The sequence below is a fragment of the Varroa jacobsoni genome, unplaced genomic scaffold (genome assembly GCF_002532875.2).
Source record: "Varroa jacobsoni isolate VJ856 unplaced genomic scaffold, vjacob_1.0 contig00333, whole genome shotgun sequence".
NCBI classification, from domain to species: Eukaryota; Metazoa; Arthropoda; class Arachnida; order Mesostigmata; family Varroidae; genus Varroa; species Varroa jacobsoni.
In genome coordinates this window covers 70,477-83,407 of record NW_019214450.1, presented here as the reverse complement: position 1 = coordinate 83,407, position 12,931 = coordinate 70,477, and the positions used below count along the sequence as shown (strand labels likewise).

At 39.8% G+C, this 12,931-nt stretch overlaps 1 protein-coding gene across 9 annotated transcripts in view; it reads right to left on the bottom strand.

The window, feature by feature from the left end:
- Positions 1 to 1,764, bottom strand: part of LOC111271076 (uncharacterized) — an 88,686-nt gene extending 86,922 nt beyond the window's left edge. For all 9 annotated transcript variants that reach the window (XM_086972778.1, XM_086972777.1, XM_086972776.1 and 6 more), the window contains exon 1: positions 819 to 1,764. The gene's annotated coding sequence lies outside the window, so the exon portion shown is untranslated. The remainder of the gene's footprint in view (positions 1 to 818) is intronic.
- Positions 1,765 to 12,931: the final 11,167 nt, after the last annotated feature.

Here is a 12,931-nt window from a genome sequence, read left to right as displayed (position 1 = left end):
CTATAACTGTGATTTTACAAATCATACATGCGTGTGCAAACAGATTATTTTTAAAAACAAAAAAAAAAAAGAGATCCAGCCTCGCTTTACGCCACTGGCTCATGCTGACAAAAGATTTTTATTTTTTAGGCTTTAACTGTAAATGAATACTGTGATCTTTATCATCCCTGATATCGTAATATGCAGATACCCTAAATATTCCTTAGATAATACCTCAGTAAATGGCAGATTACTTTTTTAATCGTAAAGTTACGATAAATTTAAGGTGAGGTGCAATAAGATATTATGCGGAGATTAATTCTGCAAAAAAATAAGGTCCCGATTCGCATTTAAGGCCACATATGGAATCACTGTTGCAGATTATTGCCCGTGAAGCTTTATCTTCAAATCATCCATTACAAAACTCACTGGACCACATACAAAATAGGTACACAGGAATCTGTAAGGCCGCAATTCGGCAATACACTCGTTACCTGAGGAGCATAAGGAAAACAGTGCCTAAAACCCACCAGTTATTTTCTTCATATTAAAATCGACTTCATGTCATAAATGTATTCATTGTTAAAAACGAGTTAGTTTAATTGACAAGTTAGGACTAACTTTGTCTGATTTATCCTCTAGCTAATGGTGATCTAGCCACAAAGGGTGCAGCCGGCGTATTCTATGCACCTTGAACCTTTTCGCTCTATTTCGTATTAAAACTTTATAATTTCGGCGTTTACTTACTCATTAGATGTTTTTATTAAACGCAACTAGGCGGCATTATGTCGAATTGTTCGTGCGTAGGCAGGCTATGTAGCTTCGATGCAAACACTTACCGAAAATGAAGTTGTCGTCCTTTAACTTCCAGTTGTATCCGATAGCTTTTTAATGTTTTGCTCCATCCTTTGTTCGACAAAGAACCCAAGGTCTATTTTGCATCCTATTATCTATTAAGGTTAGAATAATTTCTAATAATGATGATGAGATTGTTATCCAAAATAGATAGAAACACCACGATGACGTGTAGTTAAGGCAGTCACATGATCCATTATCACAGCCGAAGCCACCATTAGCACTAGCCCGGGGCAAAGCACTTAATTTCTATAGATCGGCTTACTCCAAATGTAATCTGTTAGTCATCCGATAAGCGTCCATATCTCCCACAACAGACTGACCAGCATGCGTCAAGGAGTTCAGTCAAAGGTCGCACGATTGATTCTTTGCTTAGACGACTACATCCTTTTCTGTGCGGGGGATCTTAGTTACGTTCACTGGTCTAACGTTGTCACGCTATAACCCTCGGTGTCACCGGGTGCCCCACTTCGATTTTGTGCTAATTGTATAATTGATAAAATCTTTAAACCCTAGGCACACAGCAGCGGTTGTTTAGCTAGATCCGAATCAGATTGTCGCGAAGTTATAAACCAATACAATATTCCAAGTGGCAGTTGAGATTCTCTCTGATGGCTTTCGAGATCCGTCAGACGCTGCTGTTATCACAAGCACATTCTTCGCCCTAGTCGCGTCCTATTCAAATACGCCAGTAATCATTACCATCAGAAGTCGAGTGGCTTCTTCTCGTACTGGGTATACATTATACTCGTTATTGTTTCTTCAATAACATCAGCTTCTACTGTATCAGCATCACCAGTCGAGCAGACTGCTCTAGCAATGGCGCAGCTGTATAATACGCTATCTCGGCAGCTAAACAGTGCACGGTGTGAGCCTGCGTTGATATTGTCGCCGTCGTCACGCAGTCTCTCGGGGTCAGTCACTACTGGCGCCAGGTTTTACCAGCGATGGCACCGCGCGCGTAAACGGCCCCGTGGCACCGCCATGAGGGTAGACAACGCTGCAGCAGCGGCCGCCGCTGCTGGCGCGGCGTTGGAAAGGAGATCGGCCACTAAAAGAGTGAAAGGGTCATTTGGCAAGGAGGATGGGGAACAGTGGCAGGGGCGGCCCACTGCAAACAACAACTACAATAAGCCGGAGAAAAGGACCAAGAGAACACAATGGCGCGAGCTCTGCTGGCGTCTCCTGCTGCTGGTCCGGCGAAGGCAGATGATCCGTAATCAAGCTACAGCGATTGATGTTGGCCTCTTGGACGCTGCTAGCCGGAAAGACGCGCAAACCCCTCTCTATTTTCTGGGAACGCCAACGCAGGCGGCACGAACGCGGCAAAGGTTCTTTCAGTTAGTCAACGAGCGGCGATGATGTCTGTCGAGAAAGCAGCAATGCCCCTTTTTACGGTTTGTGAATGAGGGTAACTTAGCGAATCAATGGAAGTATTGAAAGAATCCTACCAAGTTCCACACATAACTCATGCGCTATAATTATTGTTATCCCGGAGTGGCCTGGGGCATGGTGGACGAGAGTTTATGATATGAGTCCTTAGCATGCGTTTTATAAGCTGCCTACACGGCGGGGAACCTGTGACAGATAGCAAACTTAAGAAATGCTTTATAATATCAGCAGGCCTTTAAACAGAAAAGCTGATCGAAGATGTAAAAAATACTGTGCGGATACGGCTTTCGTTTCTTGCGGAAGGAGGGGACAATGTTGGGTCGAGCAATAGTAGAACACGTTTCATGTGTTCTTCTAAAGTGGAGGATTGCCTTCAACTAGACGAGGAAGGTCGGAAAATAGGCCAGTGCATAGAAGTTAATAGTCATGTTTCATTATGCAACAATGTGTTGCATCGAATTGTGCTGGCTTGGGTTGCCATCGATGCGATTCATGATCAAACAAACTATGTCATATCGATATGATTGAAGTGCTATTCAAAATATGGCTATCGGCTAAATTGGTTGATATTTCATTTTGCACAAGATGCATTGAGGGTTGTTGTATACCCGTGTCTCGCTATTGGCACAGACAAATGATAAAGGCGCACAACAGTTTTACAAAGGTTAGGCTTTAGTGTTACGCAAAAGAATATGACCGAATGAATTTACGACTATGACAGAAAAATAAGTTTTGAAAAAAATAAGCCTTGATTTAGCAGTTCTGCCGTGCTTCATCTGTTTGTTGATTCATTGCTGTTTGATTTTTGTGTATTTTGATGAAATTCGAAAAATTTCGGAAAATATTGTTTAAGTATTAACAGGTTACGTCTCTATACAACGATGCAGATCTTCAGTGGCAATAGGTGTCAACAGTTATCATAACGGCTAATTGCGCAGATCCATTCGCGTGCCGCTTCACTGCTGGCGTAGAAAATCTTAACTAGCGATAACTGAGGTCTCGATGTAAAGGATCTTCGCAAGGGACCGTTAGCGGTCGATAGGTGTCATGGCGAGGGCTCCTGAAAACCGCTCTCACTTAAAGGAAACATTCACACAGCAGACAACAGTGGATCAAAGCTGCCGCGCAAACCTAACCGCTAGTTCTGGATTTAACATAAGTGTCGCCCTGGTCAACGTATGATCTTAATTTCTGTTCCTTTGTTTCTACTCAGATGAAATACTTTACGTCCGAATTCGTCATTGGGCATTCACCGTAGGAAGACTGGTCAGCCAACCAATTTCCTAGCACGACAACTATTTGCAGCACCTAACACGTATCTCTCTGTAATTCGTTGGCAGGTTCGCTGCAGTTGAACCACTATGAAGACTTCCCCTTTTGCATGACAACGTCTTCGTGAAGTTCATCACCGCTACTGATAATACCCTGCGCCTGTTTTAGCTAAGAGAAAGAAGGGAACAAATACTTCAGCAAATCGTCCATATAGAATCCCCTCTTATTTCTCACTGTTAAAAATGAATGGTTTAGAGTTTTTACGTCTAGTGCTTACTGTTATGCATCGTTTCGGACGACTGACTTCCAGCAGAAAATAATGCAAGGCTATGGATGGTGTTGAAGTCAAACCGCTTCGCCTACGCCTAGGCCATAAGGGGAAGGAAGCGAGTGAATATTACAGATTTTGAGTTGCAACTGCCTTAGTATTGTGTCGACCCCCCCCTCCCCCCCCGCCCCGCCGGCACAAAACAAATGTTTTTTTAAAGATTCAGACCTAAATGCTTAGAAAGACGTGGACATCTCACTGTCCTACCATACCACTAACGTTCTTGTGACCTGTTTAAGATAAACCATGTCACCAGCCGCGCTTTATTCGGACTGTTTCAAAACTTGATCAGCTTACGTTATGTCTACGTAATGAAGAAATAAAGCATAAAAACGACAAAGGAAGAGGAGCTGAAATTTATCACACTTAGCGATGCTTGCGCCGACTAAACCATCGACAACGCCTAAAGCTGCTATATATCGGCTGGTTGAAACCGTTGAGGACACGTACGATTCTTCTCAGTGGACCTTGCGAAATCTTCGTACAGTCGGCGGTATCGAGCCGACGGTTGCTAGCGGAAGCACGTGTTCGCAATGTTACTCAAACTTGATCTTTGGAAAAGCTCAATTCGATTACGAGCTTGATGAAAAGACATTGAAATGCATCAAGACCGAGCAACAATGGCTATCGACGATGATACGGCACACCAGAGATTCATGCGCTTTAGTGGGTCGCAGCAGACATCATTTTCTCTTCTTTATAAAAAGAAAAAACATGACGTGTTAATAATAACATACAGTATTGTTTCTACTAACGAATTCACACACGTTCAGCCTGAACCCTTTAAGGTAATACGGAGTACTAGTGACCTAAAGGGAAACTATTAAAAATGTCACGCGTACTTTTTTGCGAAAGCTATACTGCAGTCTTGTGACGAATGGTGTAATAAATACGTTATCACAGTACAATGCGTCAGACGTTGACGTGTAAAGCCCGGCAATAGACCTTAGTTCCGTCACGAAGACATATTACTACCAGCGTTAAAGATTGGGCTTGAACAAAACGCTGACATTTATGCGATAGGAGTCTGGAAAGTTTACCCAGGTACGCGTTTGCCCCTCCAGCATTTTGACGGATTCTGTATGCTGCGTTCCAGCACTCCACGAGCAGTCTATAGATGCGAAAATTCACGTTGAGAAGACCTTAACAATGGAACTATGTCGATATGATTGATGAATAGCTGTGTTCGATAATCTAAAAGAAATTTCAAAGAAATTCTCATAGATCACGCTTACGTCTGGCTCAGATCAGGTTCATGGCTTCGATAAATCGTTGTGTTATTATGAATTGGATGACGGCTACAGATAGGTGTGTCTAAGTGAAGTTGAACTACTTTCAATATCTTCATAGTTCGACTCGATAGTTTAATGGCAACTACAGGGCCGGCATGCGATTATAATGATTTGCCTGCAATATGCCTAACTACAAGTTCGTGGAAACGATTTAGGTAGTAATGAAGTTCAGTACCATATTTGTACTATGTCGTAACGCGCTTGAATTTGCGATAATGCTATGATCGCTTCTGATGACGAAGGAGGGAGAAGTGAGGTAAACTTCGGATTGTTCTGATGACACAGAATGATCAGCCTATTCTCTAATGTTACGATGGCATTGCGCGTAAATGTGGTAGCCGAAAACATCGAATTCACCCATCCAATAAGTCATGGGGTACGAAAACTGCGCCAGAATCAAAACTGAAAGTCTTCAGCCCTGAAGTATTTCCGAATTTGTTGATTTTCAAAGAAATAGACAACATTTTGCCGTGATCAAATTCGATAAGTCATTCAATATGTGAAGGCAGAACGTTCTAATATTCCACGTTTTTGGAAGGCGATAAGTTACCAATGTGTATCTATTGTGCGTAGACGCAATTTTAGATTTATCGCCAGCGTTTCTTTTTTGCCACGAAAGGATGCCGTTCTTGTATATACTTCAATGGGTATCGTGTCCCTCATCTACAATCGAAATGAACCGAAGCTGATAATAGTTCATGTATTTTAAAAAGAATATGGATACAAGACACGTTCGGGAATATGGCTACTAAGCTTTAGGTGCATAACATTTCGTTCACATCGGCCTCATCTAACAATCGCAAATATATTTATTGTATACTTGTACAAATGTGCAGCTGCACAGTTCAAGGCTCATGAGCGTATATTTGTAACAGGAACTCCGCAGACCGCGTAAAGAACTTGTTTAGCCCGTGCCACGGGCTCTAAGAAGGGGCCAAGTCTGCATGTTCTCTCGGATGACACGTGATTACGTCTATCTCGCCTACGTTCTATCGCATTTCAAAGATCCTCTTGGCAAGCTTGCACTCTTGTGGCTATTGTTGGTGACAACAATAGTGTACTACCGTGGCATAGGTTTCGACGTATATGCTTTCAAGCGGGTTCCTCGATGTTGTGTTGCCAAGTGTCTCTTGAAGAGTCCCTCTCTTTTTAAAATCTCAACGGAAAGTGTCTTGACACGCGGTCTACAGGAGTAGACACGATTTGTTCTGGTACTGCATCTTGTATAAAGTTAACTCAGTCTTAATCTGGATACGTTATCGGCTGAAATCGTATATCGAAAAATGCTGAAGGTTATCCTTAGTTAGACTTTCGTGAACGACTATAATCGCTATTGGATTGACGTTGGCCATTGTCATACGGATACAGCACCACTGAAATTTTGCTAGCAAAATCGAACGCTTTTGCCGTCTCGACAGGATAAGCGAACTTAAATAAATGCACAGTTTTCACACACAGGTTATACACAAGTGTCAAGAGGTATTTCGTCGGAACCTTTGTGACCTTTTATATATGTACTGTAATAGTTAGATATAGTATAATAACAACTAGATAGATATAGTATTAATCGCTAAAGCTTTAGGCTCGTATGAGCAAAATGAGAAACGTCGGAGCATTAGCCGAAATGCACGAAAACTAATCATGATATAACCTATTTAGAATTAGCTTTGTCATTGTACTTTAAGCTGATACCTGTTTGAAAGGAAAAGGACGATCATTTGTAACATGGTCATTTGTTATATTAAATATATTCGGAAAAAAAAAACACTTATGAACAAATATTGCATCCTCAATGCATTCATCATACAGGCAAATAGATTTTGCTCATCGGTGTGTCTTAAAGTGCAACCTGTATAAATAAATCTGATTATCATGCTTTGGGCAATATCTAACCGTTAAGTATCGTTTCTATCAAAGGTTCTGCTTAATCAAAAGTAAAAACCTGTGAACCATCGTTTACCCTGCCCTTCCTAGAACGAGCCACAGAAAATTGCTATAAACGATATCTAGCGCTTGTAATAGTTAACAAAGCGAAAAAGGTAAAACCAAACATGCTGAGTATGTCGCTTTACTAGATGAAATATGAAATAAAAAAAAATTCTATCTGTCTGCCCGGTGTGTAACTTTAGTTAGCTGCATGGTGACAAAAGAAGTCAGAAAGTAAACAAGATCTTCTCTTATATCCGTCAAATGTCACCTTAATCTTATGTCGTCGCCAAACTCCTTGTCCCTTTCTCCATAGCCCGTTCCGATGGATTGTCGCGTGGTACCGTGGGGTAAACCGTGTGGGATCTCGTACAAGGCCATGTCGTCTGAGCTCGAGATTATTTCGCAGAAAGATCTGCTGAGTCTCAGTGATATAATTGTTCTTCCCCTAAACCAACCGATGAACTACCGTATTAGGTCTATGGTGCATTAACCAAAGTGGCGGGTGTTTTTCGCCTAACACCACAGGGGGTACTTGCATTGCAACGAGCGCTTATCTAAAAATATTGTCCGGTATGCCTATGAAAGGGCAATGGCAAACCCAGCCGAAAAATATGATTATTTATTACGGAACAAGATCATAGTAGAAATCTACCACGGGGTCCATGTTTTAATTACCTAAATACATTATTTGATGACAGACATCATAGATGATACTGTATGTGTTATCGGGTCAACCAGTTCTGAACGAGACATGAGCGTTGTTGTAACAAATAGTACATTCGGTACGAACATAGACTTAGATACGTGGCGCTTTTGTCGATTGTAATCATAGCAAATTGTAAACAATAATTATGGGTATTAGTATTCAGTGTGATTCATGCTATTAGTATTTGTTTTAATTTCCTTGCTTAATGCTCCCAGAATGTGCTAAATCGACGGCGGGCCGGGAGAAGAACTCGAAGCCGCGAAAACGAATCCTGTCAAAATTTCATATGTAAGTCATTATGATAATATGTCCATCTGTTAGACGCGGGGTCATCTAGCAGACGCTATTCGGCAGAGATTCGGCGGTCGTCCGTGATTTATGTAAGATATACTGCAGCAATGGCAGTCGCTATACGGGAGAGTTCCTTGGTAAACCCGTTTGTCATCAATCGACAACAAAGATCCTACCCGACACCAGCCCGTGAATATTTAAAAAGAGAATGCGTCTTACAACGATTGCATTGCGCCTATTTTTGACAAGAGGAACAAGCAATAACACACGTGTCGACATGAAGAAGCACATGAACCCTGTCGTAGATGTATGTTGATACTTAAGATGCGAAAGACACACACTTACTTACGGTTATCACCAGTAGCCCGCTACTAGGCTTACAACCAATTTGTTTTTGGTTAAACATACTTCTAGCGATCAATTTGGCCGTTTGTAGAATTTCACCGATTATTACAATATAATGTCGCCATCGAAAATCTACGTTTGACTATAGGAAAAAAGAACTTTCTTCAAAAAGCGGCCACTTTGACTCAGCACGATTAGGAGAGGTATTTAGGACGTGTTGATAGGTTTAGTCCTAGGAATTAGCCTTGCGCCTCACGTAGCGGCGCATGTGAGCGCAAGTTAGCAGCCACTCATTTATGACTCAATATGCGTCATATGAAATGTTAGGCTGACATAATAGCACATTGCTGCTATGAACTTATATATGGAAACTTGCAAATTCGTCAATTATGTTAATTAACTTAAATTAAATTAAGAAAATAGGAGAACCTTCGCTGCGCGTCTGAATATGAATCTAATCACAGATTCAAGCTTCCTAACGTAGATATAGATTATGAGGAGTATTATATTTAGTCGGAATAACCAAAGCAAGAGCTGGATTAGACCAATCCCAATTAAATTTCGGCTATACGACTATAAAATGTTCACCAATTAGATGGAAGCATCACAATTCAGGACAAATTGAAACGGTAAAGTGGCTTTCCTTTCTTGTTATTAAGAATAGCATTATTTAGACAATTATGTTGCAAGCAAATACCCCTATATTTTTTCAGCTTCGAGGAAGAAATACATACTGCAACACATAATATCGATTTTCGAATACAGATACTGTAGCGTATTGTAGATGCAGCTTAGCGAAATAAAATAATAAGGAGATGAAAATTAACATTTATGAATTATGAACCTTATTAATGCAGAACCTACAAAGAGGCCCTCTGTTCTCTTACAGAACAGACTTCAGTTACCAGAAGAAAAGAACACAAACAGCGTTCTATCTGTTTATTTCTTCATTTCAATGCGTTTCGTTTTACCTTTTGAGGACTCGTCCTCAATGTACCTCATTGTTTGACGATTTCTGTCTTGCCATTTCTAGAGCTCACAGTTCTTTCGGTAAAGAGAGCCGCTGTGTCGTTCTAATCATTAGGAACAGTATAAACGTATATCGACTAGCTATGAAAATTTGATTTTCCCATGGTGGGATATTTGAACGTGTTAGGGACGCTGCGCAACTACTTTATGTACTGTGATCTGCCCTCTTCACAGAGATTTTACCCCGTTTAGTAGATGCTGCAGTTTTTCTGTATTTCTGTGTAGCATTGTTCAGACGTTCAGTATGATTTCTTTTTAACGCTTACAGTCACCTTTACCGCCTAAACAAGTCCTCTGACACATCCATTCAATATAGCATCAAAACATGTCTCCACTATGAGGTCTACCCGGGATTGGTCTTCTTACACTTGCCTGGGTTTTCTTCCAACTGACTTATGAAACAGTATAGTAACAGTATGCCACGGCGATTTACCAAAGGTGAATCTGGACAAGCGACGGCCAAACCAACGCACTCAGAAGGTGTTAGACGGGGGCTTGTTTTTAGTAGCTTTATATCGGTGTCATACAGAACCCATATGTGTGGCGCCCCACTCGAAAATAGTTGTCTAGCCTAATATAATATTACTGTTGTTGTGCTAAACTTGACAATGGTAGTTTATTAGTGTTGAAAATATCTCTGAACTGGTTTTAATTTTAACAAATACAGATAATCTCAAGCAAACTTTTTTTTTTGTATGAGTGAAAATATCTGATGTTGAAAATAATGATTATATCGCTCGCATGCTATTGTACTACACAATAGCCAACCCGGGTTAAGGACAGAGATCGAAGAATTTCCAATATTTCATCAAATTTGATTAAAACAAAATCAACAATATCTTTAAAAAGACCAGTAGTGAAATTATAGAACGTTACGAGGTACCTTTACTTTAAGTATGTTAAAGGACATTTTGAGATAGTTTTTGGCAAAAATATGGTGCAACAGCCTTCATTTCGCCGTAGGTATATATGCATTACACTCTACAATTCCAACGTATGGAAAAAGTCGAATTCTCAGATTACGTACTTCAACTTTCATTTTACGGTGTCAACCAGTTAGATCTAAAAAACTATGCTTTTATGAAATAGAGCCTTATAGCTGAAACTTATTCAGAAGCAGCCGAAATGGTCTTTTCCTTATGAGGCACAATCCTCAATTAATAACTGATTATTGGATTTAAAAGATTTATCGCCAATTTCTGTCAAATGCGTCCTCAGGTATGGCCGACGTATAGGCAGCTTCTCTCCCATATAATTACTTCTATGGTAACCTGTAACGGTATCTGGCAAATAATGTTTCCAAATCGATGATGAACCACAACTCTAAGATTACGGGTAGGACAATGACTTTTCTTCTTGTTTTCGACTGTCTTCTTTTGATTTTTTACGGCACTGCCCAAAGTAAGCGTTCACGGCGAGTTAGTGCAACAGTGTTAGCTATTGGGCTGATTTCCTCCTTTCAAAGTAGCCGCGCTCAAAGGTGGCGTTAGCAGGCAATGGGTAAACAAAAGTAGCTTCGTTAATGATCGCAGTTTTCCATGTGTCGCTGTGTGTGTGTGTCTCGCTGAAATATTTTGATCGAATTACCTTCTTCGTATCATATATAAACCTGAAAAAATTCGCTGGCGAACAGAAAAAAGAAAAAGTATATAGATACACATATACAATATCATTAAGCTACCCAAAATTTCTGAAAGAAAGTCATTTAAAGTCAAAACTGGATTAATTTTCAGGCATAAAGCGCCTAGACTGGGTAGCCACAAGGCATAGTGAAATCGTCGAATGTAAAAAAGTAGTTAAAGATCACACTCCATTTACTCCATTTACTCCATTAACTTTGGTTTCCCTCTAACCGACACTCCACTCGTGTAATGTTTAAATTTAATATTGTTGTATCTAGCAAAGCAGAATTTCTTCGTGACTACGATATTTTCATTAACGATCTATAATCAATCGTAGTTGGCACTGTGAACTCGTAGAAAAAAAAAACAATGAAAAAATTATTCGTTAGCCTTTGAAACGCGTATATTTTTAGATTTTTCCATAGCAGACTTCAAGACACAGATGTCGCTTGATGAGATCGGCATTTTTTCATGTATTACCTTTCCGTATGCACTTTATATCTAGTTATTGTATAACACAGAGTGTAGTAAATTTAATACTGCCTTTCTTTTCTTTTTGGGTTTTGCTATTTTAAAAGGCATAGAAAATTAAAGCGCAATCGCAATTTTTAACATCTTCCGTATGCTGTTTAATATTCTTAGTGTATATAATGCTTGCTTTGTTTCTTTCAATGGAAGTTTTCTAAAATTTAGTATAAAACATTTGAATCCGATAGTTTGTATACAAAACCAAATGACACGGAACTATTATTTTGAAAATTATTACTACGCAAGCCTTAGAAGATAAGAAAAAATTATACAGTTATTCGTAACCTTACCTATAACGGACGACTTATTAAAAACGAATATGCGTATTTTCTATTCCATGTTGAGAACATTTTCATGATATAAATACAATTTTCATCCAAGATGCATTTACTTTAGTTCTAAATTTCATTTTACAATGGCTGTTAAACAAAACGAAAGGGCAAACGTTCTGCGCTTTTGTTTCACTAACCTTTCCTTAAGCTCTGTTACTAATTAAGTAAATATAAAAACGATTCGCAGAACGCACACGAATAATTATACTATAGAATGTATCATCATGTTTTTTTTTCTACTTCATAGGCATACGGTAGGGTTCTTTTAAAAATTTCCTTTCAAAACGCTTTAACTTCTTTAGTCATGGTCTCATTTATGGTTTTACCATTGAGTAGTTATTCGTTATAATTTTGACTTAAAAGAAGTCAAAATTAATTAACTAAAGACTTGTTATAACTAAGACAATGAAAAACAAATTGATATAGAAGTTAGAAAAAATCGTTTACTTACCATATGTGACGATGGTACGACAAACCTTAAGCATGTAACAAATGGAAGCGACTTCATTCGTTTACAGGTTCAATGGTGTGATTAAGTGCGTTCATCGTACGTCCCTGAGATAACCCTAGTGCCATAGGCTGGTATTTTGAATTCTTCCCTCTAGGCATAATAGTCGCGTATTGACGATCTGAGGTAGTTGCGAGACATTGAGATATCCAGGAGAAAGCTTACCAATGCATTTATACCATTATACATAGAAAAATAAAAGATCCTTCAAGTGACATTCGAATGCGATGCGGTAGTATTACATTGACAGTCATTTTATTGTTGCCGTCCGTTTTGGTGTGTGTTTGCCCCGTCTGTAATGTTTTCCTCTTGGGACAGCCTTCCTCACCGATTCCTTTATCCTTCCACTACCACTTTCTAGAAATACCAATAAAACGTTTTCAGCTGGTTTTTTTCAGCTATCACCAAATCGTGGACTATGCTAGGGGGTGTCGTGACACTTGGTGGGCTGGGCTATGGGAGCCGGTGGGCTGGGCTTCATTAAAGTACTTAGCGCTACGATAGCAGTAGATAATCTCTTGCT